Here is a 15,014-nt window from a genome sequence, read left to right on the forward strand (position 1 = left end):
CCTATCCCTGTTAAGGGAAAGAAGGATTTCAGGCATAGCTGTCAACTTACAGATTTGAAAATAAGGGACCAGCAGCCTTGAAAATAAGGGACCAGCAGCCAAAATAAGGGACCTGCAGCCTCACCTGTTCCAGGCACTCCAGTCTTCCTGTCCTCCTGCAGTCTGGTCAAACTCATGCTGGTAGCTTTGAGAACACTGTCCAACCAACTTTGTAACCAGAGGTTCAACTGAATAGAATCTGAATCACATGCACCACAAGGCCTATGCAGCCTCAACTTAAGATAGCTCCGGCCCGGCCTGGCTTTGCACTGCAAAGTTTGCAGCAGCACGTGCAACAAAATGGCGTCCAGCATTCAAAAAACCCCTCAGCTTGCATTAACTAGCCACACACAAGGCATGCAAGCTCCACCCCCCAGTCGTTCTTAGACTTCTTATTGGGTGAGCAACACAGCCAAGCAACACAGTTGGAGCCTCCCTCCTCCCTGGCCGGCAGGGAGGGAGGGAGGGAGGGAGAGGAGCTGCTTCCTTTGAAATTTAAGGGACATCATTTAAGGGACATTTAAGGGACATCCATTAATAAGGGACAGCAGCGGGACATGGCGCTGGAATAAGGGACTGTCCCTTCAAATAAGGGACACTTGACAGGTATGATTTCAGGTGTTGCTTCTCTCACCTCTCCCAACTCTGGCAGAATTTTCTCAGCTATTCATCCATTCAATGTGTATTGAATGAGCCCAGGTACCCTGTTCCGATAATGTTGACTCTTCCATTGGAGTGGGGGAGAGCCTCAGGTTTAGGAGGTGTTGCAACCAAGTTTAAAAATTTTGAAGCAATGGTAAGGTGTGCCTAAAATAAAGTTAACTTTCTAGTTCTTTGTGTAAACGTGATCTAAAGAGAAGTGAACCTGACATCTTTAGGTTAGATCCTCTTCTGTATTCCCCAAGGGGCAGATGTTAGCTTGAAATGCTACAGATAAGAGCAAGCAAAACTTGAACAGAAAGGGGTAACAACCTAAAAGAAAAGAACACTGTTGTCCAAGGAGAATCAGGGTTGACTTGACCATTTGTTATGCTACCTGGGACTAATGGGAGTTGGATGTCAGCAACATCTGGATCCCCATCCCTGAATTAAAGGAAATGAATCTCTGGATATAACACAAAGGTAATTCATCACTTAACGGTGCCTACTCAAATAACTGAAAGGAATTGTACTAATCTCTAAGTCCTACTCATTATTGAAAAAGCAAAATATGGGTGTAATATATGCAATACACATCTGATTCTTCCTCACACAGGAACACACTTGGGTTAATCCTTCCCTATAGGAAACACTGGGACTTCACAAGAGCATTCAAGGCTGGGATTCCAGCCTTGTTATGTTTGATTTCCATTAAAATTTAAATAAGCATGTTTGTCTAGTGTGTTCATTCACAGAATTTTAAATTCACTCTGTACGTGCGTTCACATTGGACTCTGAATTTGGGCATCACTTTCACCCAAATGTTACATTGCAGGTCTCGGTTTAGGATGGGCAAATGTAAAAACGTAGTTGTGGAAATGTCGTTTTGCAGTTGTGAGTCTCCATCTTCAGCACTTGAATTCCATGAAAAAATGAATCTGCAGTTTAAATTTCAGAGGACTGTAGCTGCACATTAGTTCATTCTGTAGTATCAATTTCTCATCCTCATTGAAGTCTTGATAGTATTTTGTATGGATACTTTTCTCACAGTTGCACTGCCTCATGGTGGGGCGGGTGTTGTTGTTGTTGTTTAAAATCTACATATGGTGCATCTTGTGCATCATATTTCAGGGATGGGCAGTAGCAGAAGGTCCCAGGTTCCAATCTCTAGCATCACCAGATAGGGCTGGGAAGTATTTCCTTTAAGAAATCCTGGATAGCCAGTTCCTGTAGACAGTGTAGTCAGTACTGGACAAAGGTTCTGACTTGGTATAATCTATGCTTATATATGTTTATATCTATATATAGTATATTGTTGTGTTGGATCAGAAGAATGACAACAGCTTGGCATTCAGTATCTAAAGTAGCATAAGAAAATAGGTGATTGAATTTTAATACAGGTCTGAAATTTTGCGTGAATGCATGAATACAGGATATTGGTTCGTGTAAGCACAACGGCTAAATAAATTTTGTTGAAAAGGTGTGCATTTTGGAAGGGCTGGGAGAAATTTCATGTCAAGTTTACAAGTGCATAGCCACAATCTTCAGTCTGAAATAAATATAATAAATATTATTTATAAAGTGCCCTGGGGAGCCCAGAGCACTCCACATACATTATCTGACTGTAATTCTTACAACGATCCAGTAAGGTAGACAAATATTGTTCCCATGCTGCAAATAGCCTGAGAGCGAGAGGCTTGTCTAAGGTCATCTAGTAGCTTCCTGGATTTCCCAGTCCTGAACATTTTACTAGCAAGCCTTTTTAGGGAATTAGATATATTGCTTCCATGCACTCACTCATCCTTCCCTCCTCCACCAAACTGAAAGAATCCATTTCGGAACCAGAGACTGCACAAGCCTTCACAGCTGGATTCCAGCTCCCTGTGGGAAGCAAGAGAGGGATGATTTGCCCCTGTCTAAAACAACCTTAGGGACGCAGGTGGCGCTGTGGGTTAAAGCCTCAGCGCCTAGGACTTGCCGATCGAAAGGTCGGCGGTTCGAATCCCTGCGGCGGGGTGCACTCCCGCTGCTCGGTCCCAGCGCCTGCCAACCTAGCAGTTCGAAAGCACCTCCGGGTGCAAGTAGATAAATAGGGACCGCTTACCAGCGGGAAGGTAAACGGCGTTTCCGTGTGCGGCTCTGGCTCTGGCTCTGGCTCTGGCCAGAGCAGCGATGTCACGCTGGCTACGTGACCCGGAAGTGTCTCCGGACAGCGCTGGCCCCTGGCCTCTTAAGTGAGATGGGCGCACAACCCCAGAGTCTGTCAAGACTGGCCTGTACGGGCAGGGGTACCTTTACCTTTACCTTAAAACAACCTTTCCTTTCCTTCCAGTCGCATGCTGCTATATCACCAAACGGAGATCAGTTTAGAAGAGGTGGTCCCTGTTTACTGCTTGCTGTCCCTTATAAACCCCTGCCTTGATTGTGCACCTTTTTTTCTTTTCTTTTTTTATTAAATCATTTATATTACCGTATTTTTCGCTCTATAGGGCGCACCGGCCCATAGGACGCACTTATTTTTGGGGAGGGGGGAAATAAAGGGGGGAATTATTTTTTCCCCCCAGCCCCAAAGAGCAAAGAAGCCATGACAGCGAGCGGGATGGATCCTGCTAGCTGTCCTGGCTTCATTTTTAGCCTCGGGGCTGGGGGTCCAGGAGCGAAGGCGTGGTTACGCAACCTCGCCATCGCTCTTGGAGCTTGCGGGGCTGGGGGGATAGCTTCCTGAAGCCTGGAGAACAAGAGGGGTCGGTGCGCACCGACGCCTCTCACTCTCCAGGCTTCAGCGAAATCCTGCATTCGCCCCATAGGACGCACACACATTTCCCCTTCATTTTTGGAGGGGGAAAAGTGCGTCCTATAGGGCGAAAAATACGGTAAGTCTTCCATTTTAACAATCCAATCAAATCACATTAAATATTCCAAATTATACATATACATATCAAATAATCCAAATATTCTGCCAAATTATAATTTTTTTATTGGGACTTCCCATGCTTCAAGTTTGGGGGGGGGGCTCTGATCATCTCAAATCTCTACTGCTTTTCATAGTCATTTCCAATAGTTCCCTTAAATCTTCCTGTTGTTAACCTCCTTCTTTCACAGCCTCTGACTTGTTCCCACAAGCGAGTTGAAGTAAACAATGATATGTTTCTGTGTGAATTTTATGATTGTGCACCATTTTTCATTTGTGGGGGAAGTCTTGCTTAACCATTGTGAGTTGCTGAAGTTGTCAGGGTCAAGCTTTTCCTTCCTCAGGACCTCTGGAAGTTAAAATCCCTGAGTGGAAGAAAATAGATGCACCAATATTTTTTCCTAGCACACATGTCTGCATGTGACTGCTTGCCCACGAACATTCAGGCACTCTGCCTCCCGTCTCTCCCACGACAACTGGTGAGGTATATTTTTAACTGTTGAGAGGAACATGGGGCAAACACCTGACTGGCCTTTAGAGCAGTGCCAAGAAGAAAAGGAGGGGAAGGCAGCAGGGAAACTCCAGCTGCGCAGAAATACAACTGCAACAGAGCACTTTGGGAATACACAGGGCTTTGTTTTACAGTGCCTCTGATGTAGACCTTGCTGTGATGCATCTATGGTACTGGTTTTCAAACAGAGAAAGGGCCATGGTTCAGTGAGAGTGCACCTGCTTCGCATGCAGAATGTCCCAGGTCTGTTAAAAACCCCAGCGTCTGTTAAAAAGGTTGATGAGGAAGGCCTCCTACATTCTGAGTGTTAGGCCACATGCTGAACATCCCAGGTCCCATCCCTGGCAGTATGGAAAACCCTGGGGTGATGCCACCAGTGTCAAGGTTGGGAGATTCAGGAGAGATAAAAGAATTGACTTCTTCACATACCGCAAAGTTAAACTATGACTTTAAAAGAGTATTGGATAATTTGATGGAGGCTGCAATGCTTCTAAATGTTGCTGGAAACCAGAGGAGGGAAGGGTACTGTGTTCAAATCCTGCTTGCTGGTTTCCCACAGGCATCCAGTTGGCCACCGTGGGAACAGGGTGCTGGACAAGATGGGCCTGATCCAGCAGACTCTTCTCATGCTATGCCTCTTCCAACCTGGAGTCCTCCAGGTGTTTTTGTCTACAGCTCCCCAGCCACCATGGCCAGTTTTTAGTGGTGATGGAAGGTGAAAAAGTCCAAAAGATCTGGAGAGCACCAGGTTGTGGCTGACCTGTGTAGATGCTGAGTTAGATGGAACGATGGTTTGGCTCAGTATTAGTCAACCTCCTGTGTTTATAAATTGCACCCTAGGGAACACTGGAGTTCATTGGGAGCTTATTTGGGGTTCCTAAATGAGGAAATCAGCAAGAGCAGAGAAGTGTACCAGAAAAAAATCAGCTTGCCCCCATTTTATACACCACTGCCAATCTTGAGTCCTGGTCTGCGGGAAAGGTGGGTTTTAACAGTGCTATTTTTTCTGGGGAAAGAGGTGCTGGGACTCCCATGAATGCCTCCCTTGTTCTCTTATAATGGCAATGGTGCCCCCCCCCCCGAGAGGTGCTGGAACTGAGTCCTGGCTGGGGGGAAAGCCCTGGATATAAACAAATAAATAATCTTCCTAGGGATGGGGACCCTCAAACCCAGGTGGCCAGTGTACCCCATCAGACCACTCTTTCTGCGTCTTGGGGCTCTGCCCAGGACACACCCCTTCTTAAGCCACACCCCTCACCAGCTGTGCTTTGAATGTTTTTGCCTGGCTGGAATTTGTCCTTGAACTCTGATCATGCTTCTTTCTTGCCTGGATACAGGGGGGGGGGTGAGAGTAAAGAAAATAGCTTCCTGTACAAAGATGTAATCCCCATTCATTTCTCTGCCTCTTTTGCCTCTGGCTTTGCCCTTCTCTGGCATGTGGCCCCTGGAAAGTTGCCCAGAATGGAATGTGGCCCTCAGACTGAGAAGGGCTTCCTTCCTCCAAAACGATTCTTCAAAAGTGTGGATCTCTGACAAAAATATAAGAGCTTCTTCAAAGTTCATTAGCTGCCATCTACTCTATACTTTTAAAGTACATTTAGCGGACATGGCTTCCCCGCAAGAATCCTGTGAACTGTAGTTTGTTATGGGTTCAGGGAATTGCAGCTATGTGGGGGTCAACTATAGTTCCCATGTTTCTTGAGGGGAAGCAACGTATATGATCTGGGTGCGAACACAGCTGCAAAGTGAAAGTAAAGAGCACAGTAGGTATCAGACTGTAAACCACTTTAAACTTTTTAAATGATATTGTGGTCTATAAATATTTTCATAAATAGATCCTTCAGCAAAATGAAATAAACAGCTCAGGCGTTGGTATGAGAATGGGAATTTTAACAGTTGAACACAGTCAAGTTTATTTATAAGTCCCTCTATGGCAATTTCTGCATTCAAAATTGGTTTGCCACAACAGCAGCATCAGATGGAAGCTCATTGCCAAATTTATTGGTTTGTTTGTTTGTTTATAAACCACATCGCAACAAAAATAGGAAGCTGGGGGTTTTTTGGACTGAGTCAGACCATTGGTTCATCTAACACAGTATTTCCAACACTAACTGACAGCGGCTCTCCTGGGTGCCAGACAGGAGTCTCTCCCAGTGCGACCGAGACATGGTGTGAATTGAACCCAGTTCTTCTGTGTATGTACCACAACATTGCTATTGTCTTTTTTGGGGGGGGATTACTGGGGGGTTAGAATAAAATACAAAACATTACAGACTAAAGACAATAAAGCCCGTTCTACAGTTCTACTGTTATAGAATGAAAAGTTCATAAAATGCCTGGGTCACATTTCAGGGAAAGCATTAGTTGTCATTCCATAAAATTACTTGGTGAGGCTTCGGGGAAAGACGTGGCAGCGAATTGATAGAATCAGGCATTTCCAGTTGCTATACCATTTGTGAGTAAGATATAATAGTTATTGTCTAGCTTCCTGACTCGTGTGCCCGATAAGCCTTTTTTAGGAAAATCATTAAGACTTAAAACCACAGACTACAGTGGTACTTCTGGTTGCGAACGGGATCCGTTCCGGAGGCCTGTTTGCAACATGAAAAGAGCACAACCTGCAGCGGCGCGTCTGCACACAGGCTGGTTGCGATTTGCCGCTTCTGCACATGACGTCATTTTGCGCTTCTGCGCATGCGTGAGCAGGGAACCCTGGAAGTAACCCTTTCCGGTATTTGTGGGTCACCACGGGACGTAACCTGAAAGAACGTAACATGAAGCAAACGTAAAGGTAAAGGGACCCCTGACCATTAGGTCCAGTTGTGGCCGACTCTGGGCCTGCGGTGCTCATCTCGCTTTATTGGCCGAGGGAGCTGGCATACAGCTTCCGGGTCATGTGGCCAGCATGACTAAGCCGCTTCTGGCGAACCAGAGCAGCGCACGGAAACGGCGTTTACCTTCCCGCCGGAGAGGTACCTATTTATCTACTTGCACTTTGACGTGCTTTCGAACTACTAAGTTGGCAGTGAGCAACGGGAGCTCACCCTGTTGCAGGGATTCGAACCGCCGACCTTCTGATCGGCAAGTCCTAGGCTCTGTGGTTTAACCCACAGTGCCACCTGCGTCCCAACATGAGGTATGACTGTATTTAAATAACCAATACAATAATCAGTTCCTTGTGCTAGAACAAGGGTTGTCAATATTTTTTTTGGGGGGGGTGAGCAGATTTGGGGGTTTGAGAGTGCTGTGGGTGCCAGTCACAAAATGGCTGCCGTGGGGGCACTGCACATCTCAAAATGGTTGCCATTGTGTGTGGCATGAGTTCAGTGATAGGGGAAGCTGAGACGGTACAAACAAGAACTGAGCAGGAAGAGCTAACAGTCTCTGGTGTATTGAGGGTTTGTGAGGTGATATTTACTTTATCGGGTGCTATAGGTTGTACTAGTGGCTGTGCTGATGCCCCCAGGCACCCTGTTGGTGACCAGTGCACTAGAAAAACCAACAGCGCTCTGAGAACAGCACTAAATAGAGGGTCACAATTACAAGCAGGTCCCTATTTTCAACTGCAGGGTCTGGATTGGGCCAAGTATCCCTGAGATGAACCAGCAAAACATTCCTGGGGGGCTGGAATAGTGAGCCAGGCTGAGAATAAAAGTCTTCTTCAGGATCTCAGCACTGTAAAAAAAGAAAAATGCATGGAAAGTTCAGAGGAAAAAATAAATTAAAAATCTGCCCCCAATGTGTTTGTGCTGGGTTGTTTGCTCAGACTTTCCTGGGTGTGTGTGTGTGGTTTTTTTTTTCTGGGCGCTTGATGCTTGTTTACTTGTGTGCCAAGCAACAATGTTGAGAAAGTAATGCCACGCCGTATGGGTTTACTCAGATAAGGCAAATATTTAATCAGCGACAAAAAAGTGTTAATTGAATGGTGACCTCTTATCCCAAACAATGACAAGAATGTCTTCTTTAATAATTGAATAATTCTATTCTGCATCATTTGCTTTGGGGCTTTCCCAACACTGCAAGCTGTATACCGATAGTGCCGCCAGCTCACGGAGGAAAATTTCTCGCTGTATATTTAGCTCGCCTCGGCAAGAGGCGCATCTCGCCGGCAAGGCCGGTGGCAGCCAAAAGGAGCAGATGGCTTGCACAATGGACTAAGCAAGCCTCAAAGCTGAGTCACGAGTGCCATATTGTGGGGACACAGTGGAAGTCAGAGGAATAAGAAGGGTGTTTTTCTTTAAGCAGCAATGTGCCACAAAAGTCGCCCTTTCAGTAAATGTGTAATGGCTTTGGTTTCCTGGAGGGCAAACTTTATTCTCTCTTTCAAGCATTTATATCCTGACTTTCCAACCAACATAAGTCTCTGAGGCAGCTTTGAATGAAAGCCAAAAGCCAATATCATCCTATGTCATGCAGTGGACCCTTTTTTGCCTCTTCCTTCTCTTGCCTTTCTTTCTTTCTTTCTTTCTTTCTTTCTTTCTTTCTTTCTTTCTTTCTTTCTCACCCTTCCTTTGTGCAGCAAGGTAATTTTAGACCCTGAGCTTACGGGGAAGTGGGGTGGCTTTAGACTGCCTTGTGTACTACATCAGTTGTGAGGCATACAATTAATGTTTCTCTTTCGTTATTTAAAACTCTGTCTGCATTCCTGATACGTTAAAGCATGGGTAGGCAACCTAAGGCCCAGGGGCCAGATCCGGCCCAATTGCCTTCTAAATCTGGCCCGCGGACGGTCCGTGAATCAGCGTGTTTTTACATGAGTAGAATGTGTCCTTTTACTTAAAATGCATCTCTGGGTTATTTGCGGGGCATAGGAATTCATTCATTTTTATTTTATTTTCAAAATACAGTCCGGCCCCCCACAAGGTCTGAGGGACAGTGGACCGGCCTCCTGCTGAAAAAGTTTGCTGACCCCTGTGTTAGAGCCACAAAGCCACAACAAAAAAGTTCTCCACCCATTATGTAAACCTAAGAGCCTACTGGATCAGGCCAATGACCCAGCTATTCCTGTATCCTGGTCTCACAGATGCCCATGCAAAACTCACAAGAGCCCTTTTCCCTCCTATGGCTGCCAGCAACTGATTTTCGGAAGCATTTCTGCATCCAGCTGTGAAGGTGAAGGATGGCGGAAGATTCCCTCTGTGAATTTATCTAATCCTCTTTAGAGCCATCAAGTTTAGTGGCTACCATTAGTGCAAGAATTTCCACTTGTACAGCGGATCTCCCCTCCTGCCCGCCACACACAAGAATTTAGGTTTACACATCAGAACTCCCCCCCTCCCACATGCGCCCTGAGACCTCCCAACATCTTATCCAGAGGATTGGGGGAACCCCCAAAACAAATTTAGGGGGTGAGAGGGAGGTTCTGTTTCCTGAGGGTAACATGAGATACTTGGCTGTACTTTGGTTGTTAGCCTGTCGGAGCACAAGAGTTTTCATGTTTTAAAAACTCACTTAAAGCATTATGACTACTGGAATAAAATGGTGTTTGCTTCTCCTGCCCCGATAGTAAACACATTTACTTGTGTGAAAGTGTATTTTGTTGTAGACAAATTTTAAAATGCATCCCTTCATGAAAATAACATACAAAAATTCTTTCTATTGGGAAAATTGCTTGCAGAAATGTATACATTGTTCAAAACTGCAATAAAAAATGTGTTTGTTGGGAGAAATTCACAGTAACATGCTGTCAAATTTTCGTGAGGATTAAAAAAGAAACTCAAATTGCTGAAATGGCTGAAATGTAGAGACTTGGATTTAAGCCTGGAAAAATGAGAAACTAAGGAGAAAATGAAATTGACAGAGTTGTCCACCTCTAGCGACAACCATCAGCTTCGATGGGTCACCCCGCATTCACCTGCCAACCTTAATTTCTGATGTTGGACCTGTTTGACATTGCCTGTGTCATAGGTTACCCCCTGATTTGACACTGAGGTGCAGACTTTGGCCCAGATATCCAGCCCTAGCTGTACTTCTGTTATTTTTCTTGGTCTGTATAAATGCTGTGATAAGCAGAGGGCGGGAGCAAGGACAGGAAAGGGAGAACGGTGACTGAGTCAAGAAGAAGGGTGGGAGGGATTAGATGGTTTTATTGTTGATTTTTCATAAAACTACTAAACTTGCAGCTGCTGGCAATAAAAACAAAAGCAATCCAATGCAAAATAAGCCACAACTGGTAAGTTATGCATAGAAAATATGCCCTTGGGCAAATAAAGGAGGAAGACTTTAATCAGTGCCTTGAAGTTAACACTGTAGGGGCCAAACAAGCATGTTCTAATCTCCGGGTGCCACCACAGAGAAGGCCCTGTCCCCAGGAGCCACTGGCCTCACTGCATCTCAATTCTGAAGGCAATGGCACCCAGAGCTGGGCTTCAGCTGAAGTTCTTAGCAAGGAAATCCATATGGCTTAGTTGGCAGCTGCTATAAACCCCAGTCTGCAATCGGTCATGAGCTTTCCATGGTCGCACCATACAAGCACAGAAATTGGTACTGTTGCCCATTGTTCAGCCTCAGGAAAATATCAGGGTTGTTGAAAGAAAGAAAGAAAGAAAGAAAGAAAGAAAGGAAGGAAGGAAGGAAGGAAGGAAGGAAGGAAGGAAGAGTCACTAGACTTTAAAACTGCAGAATTAGACTTGAAAACGTATAGGCAATACCTAATTAAATTTCAAAAGCCAGAATGGGTCTTCTGACCATTAGGGCCAAAATGTGTGTATTCTTCATAGCTCCTTTCTATTGCTCGCAAAAGCAGAACGAAGTACACTATGTAAATAGATTCAAGTGACCCTCATTTACATAAGTTATGTACATTACAGAATTTGGGTTGCCTCGATGCAGAATGTGAGAGCCAGTAAAGTATGTTGGACTACGAATCTGGAAAATCCAGATTCAAATCTCTGCTAGGACATGAAGTTTGCTGAATGACTTTGGGTCAATCGCCGTCTGTCAGCCTAAGCTCCCTCACAGGATTGTTGTGGGGATAAATTGTGGAAGAGGAAGAGCTCCTTGGAGGAAGAAAGTGATAAAATAAAACGCAAGCCCTCCGTTTAAGTTTCCAGGCCTGACCTTGGAGACTTGCATCAGCTTAAAACTAGTGTGGGAGTCAGCAAGACCTAATGGAGGACAAGTACTATTTAGGGGAATGTAGATAAGGCAGTAATATTTTATCCCTTATTAATTAATCTGGAATAGCTACCATTTTTCATAGTTCAGCGACTCAGGGTTGCTAATTCAGATTAGAATCTTCACTCCCCACAAATTAGGAACCCCTAATGGCGTGAAAAAGAGTTAGGTTCAATGAATTAAACTGAAACTGCCTCCTGTACTGTAGATTCCTTTTCAATGCACATTTGTCTACAGTACCCTCTTTCTTAACTCCTCTCTCAAAATAGTAAATGTAGCATCTGGATTCGTGATTATCATTTGACCTTGTTCACCGCTAGCATCTTTAACTAAGCTCTTAAAACTACAAGAGATGCTTGGCCCGCCAAACACAACGGATTTACTGTTTCAGTAAATGGAAGGACAAATGTGTCGCAACACATTCATTCTATAGGTTGTTATTTTCCATGAGTTTGCTGCTGGAGCTGCTTGATTCAGAGGGATAAAAATGGAAATAAGGCACCTATGTGGAGGTGGCCCTGCAAGTATGAGGCAAAAGGAGATGATCACCCAAGGAAGAAATTCAGAGTGAAGTAAAAGGGGGCAGCAAAGGGGGAAAGGAGACAATTGTGACCCATGATGGGGCAAATCGTGTCCTCCATCATGGAGGGCACGTGTTGCGGTGAGATCACCATAAACTGCCTCCCTGTGGTGGGGCGGGGCCATTTGGATGGCCACAACACCCCATTGGTTGCCCCCGGTTGCTAGGGCAGAGATTTGTCTAATTGGGAGGGCTATATAAGTTGCTGCACGTCGCTGGAGAGTTTCACTTTCTTTTGACGTGCAGCGGATCATCCATCTTGCCCTCCCTTTAGTTTGTTCTTCTGACCTTGCTATGCCTGTCTAGGGGTCGTCTGTTTTTGGAGCAGGGACCCAGTAGGAATTTTGCCATTTGGCCGATTGGCTGGTGCCCCTTGGTTTTTGCCTACCGTGCAGCAAACTGTGTCCTCCAAATCATGGAAAGCCACGTATTGCAGTGAGATCACCCAACTGCCTTCTTGTTTCTGGGGCGGGCCCATCTGGATGACCTCTGCACCTCATTGGTTGCCTCTTTGTTACTGGGGAAAATTTTCTATAGGGTGGGGTTTGATTGGCAACTAAGGGGCTATTTAAGGGGCTGCACAAGGCGAAGTACAGTGGTGCCCCGCAAGACGAATGCCTCGCAAGATGAAAAACCCGCTAGACGAAAGGGTTTTCCGTTTTGGAGGCGCTTCGCAAAACGAATTTCCCTATGGGCTTGCTTCGCAAGACGAAATGTCTTACGAGTTTTTCCAACTTTTTTTCCCTTTCCCCCCCCTTTTTCTAAGCCGCTAAGCCGCTAAGCCACTTATCCGATAAGCCGATAAGCCGCTAAAAGCCGCTAAATCGCTAATAGCGCTAATCCGCTAAGCTGTCAATGGGCTTGCTTCACAAGACGAAAAAGCCGCTATACGAAGTGCCTCACGGAACGGATTCTTTTCGTCTTGCGAGGCACCACTGTACTTTCTCTTTCGCATCATACAGCGGATCTCCCGCCCTCCCTCCCTATAATTTAAGGTTGTGTTTTTGATCTTGCTATGCCTGTCTAGGGATGGTCTGTTTTTGGAGCAATTTTGCCACTTGGCTGATTGGCTGGTGCCATTTGGCTTTTGCCTACCATTTAGCAAAGCGCCACAACTTTGTAAGGTTGGCAGTTAGGCATTGGTTCATTCTTTGGTGGAGGGGAGTATGAACTGGCTGTGCCTGCCCCTCATTTTTGGTTGCTGCTGCTAGGGAATTCCATTAAAGAAATCTAGGGGCTCGATTTGCTCTGTCCGATCCCCTCTCAGGGGTAGGGCCAGGCCAGGCCAGAGTTCCTGGGAGCATCTGGGGTGAACTAAGAGGTGGAAATCGGCCTCTGTGCTCCCCCAGTATGTTTTCCCTTAGTGGCCTCTGGAGGTTCCAGGTGTCAGTCCTGTTCCTGCCAGTGCAGATTCAGGTAGTTTGAACCAATGCCTAAGCAACCACTCACATGCTGTAATCAATAAAGTCGTGGCCAAATTAACGCCAAAAAATCTTAGACAAATCTTCTGTGTCCTGTGTGATTTATTTTGGAGGGGGTTTAGGGGTCTTCACACGCAAATCGTCACAACTTTGTAAGGTTGGCAGTTAGGCATTGGTTCAGTGTTGTTCGGAGGGGGCGTAGTTGGCTGTGCCTGCCATAGCTGTCAACGTTTCCCCTTTTTTTAAGGGAAATTCCCTTATTCTGAATAGGATTCCTCGCAAGAAAAGGGAAAAGTTGACAGCTATGGTTCCTGCCCCTCCATTGCTGCTGCTAGGGAATTCCGTTAAAGGAATCCAGGGTCTTGCCTTGCTTTTGTCCAAACCCTGTCAAGGGGCTAAGGCCATGAAAGAGCCCCTGGGAGCATGTGGGGTGAGCTGTGAGATCAAAGCCAGCTTCTCGCTCCCCTAGGATGCTTTCCCTTACTGACATATGGTGGCGCCCAGTGTCAGTCCTGTTCCTGCCACTGTGCAGGTTCAGGTAGTTTGGAACCAATGCCTAAGCAACCATTCACGTGCTGTAATCAATAAAGTTGTGGCCTAAATTAATGCCCAAAACCTTAAAACTAAATTCAGTTTTTAGTTTTGTGTCTTTATTTTGGGGGGTGGTTTTGGGGGTCTTCACACGCAAAATCCACAGAAACATCTCTTGTGAAACATCCCCAGTGGAATGTGTAGAAAAGGAGCAACACCACTTCTCCCTTTCATTTCAATGGGGGCCTTCACACATGGCCTTCAAAATGACATGGACTATCTCTGCTCTGTGTGAGTTCTGTATACATTTAACCATAAATCCACACAGTCCCATTTATTGTGAATTTGTGGGGGGGGGGGGGGTTTAATTGCATGAAACCCATTTGGTTATATCCAACACTCATCATACTCAGAGTAGACCCTTTGGGATTAATAGACCTGGTTAACTTGAGTCTGTTAATTTCAATGAGTCTTCTCTGGGTAGAAGTCATTTGATGCAGCCCATCTAAGCTACAATTGCAAGTGTCTGGGGAGATTGCTTGACATTGCTTGGGACTGAACCTACCAGAATCACAGAAGGGTACAGGCGCCTTTATACTGAATCAGAACATTGGTCAGTTTGGCCCACCAGTATTGCCTACTCTGACTGCCAGTGGCTCTCCAGAGGTCTTTCCCAGTCCTATGTTCTGAAATGCTTTTTTTAAACTGGAGATGATGAGGGTTGAACCTAGGACCTTATGCAAGCAAAGCATTTGTTCTGCCACAGAGTTATGTGCATGCAAACCATCACTGCGCCCCCATCAACAGGGGACATTTCTACAGATTTCTGGAACCATTACAGACCTTCCTGCAGTCCTACTCCAACCTGGTACTCTCCAGATGTTTTTGACTGCCCCTACATGAACCTACCCAGACAATGTGTTCATCACCTGAGGCTCTTATTTGTGTGTCCCCTCCAGGGGGGCTGTGGAGGATATCAATGCATGGCCAGGCCTTCTTAGTGGTGGCTCCTTACCTGTGGAATGCTTTCCCCAGAGAGATGTGCCTGGCATTGTCAATATTTAGGTGCCAGGTGAAAACATTTTTATTTACCCATGCATTTTGCTCACAATTGGTGTTCATCTTTTAGTTGGATGTGTCCTTTGTATGTTATGGCAGGATGAGCACTTTTACTTTTTAATCTTTTGATGCATTTTAATTTGGTATTTGTACTTTTAAAAAATTGTAAGTCGCTTTGAAACATATTTTTTTTTGTAGTAAGTGACA

At 45.4% G+C, this 15,014-nt stretch overlaps 1 protein-coding gene across 7 annotated transcripts in view; it reads left to right on the top strand.

The window, feature by feature from the left end:
• PKNOX2 (PBX/knotted 1 homeobox 2) overlaps positions 1–15,014 on the top strand; it is a 456,599-nt gene that overhangs the window by 402,554 nt on the left and 39,031 nt on the right. The window lies entirely within an intron of this gene.

This window comes from Podarcis cretensis, assembly GCF_951804945.1.
Source record: "Podarcis cretensis genome assembly, chromosome: 15".
Classification (NCBI taxonomy): domain Eukaryota; kingdom Metazoa; phylum Chordata; class Lepidosauria; order Squamata; family Lacertidae; genus Podarcis; species Podarcis cretensis.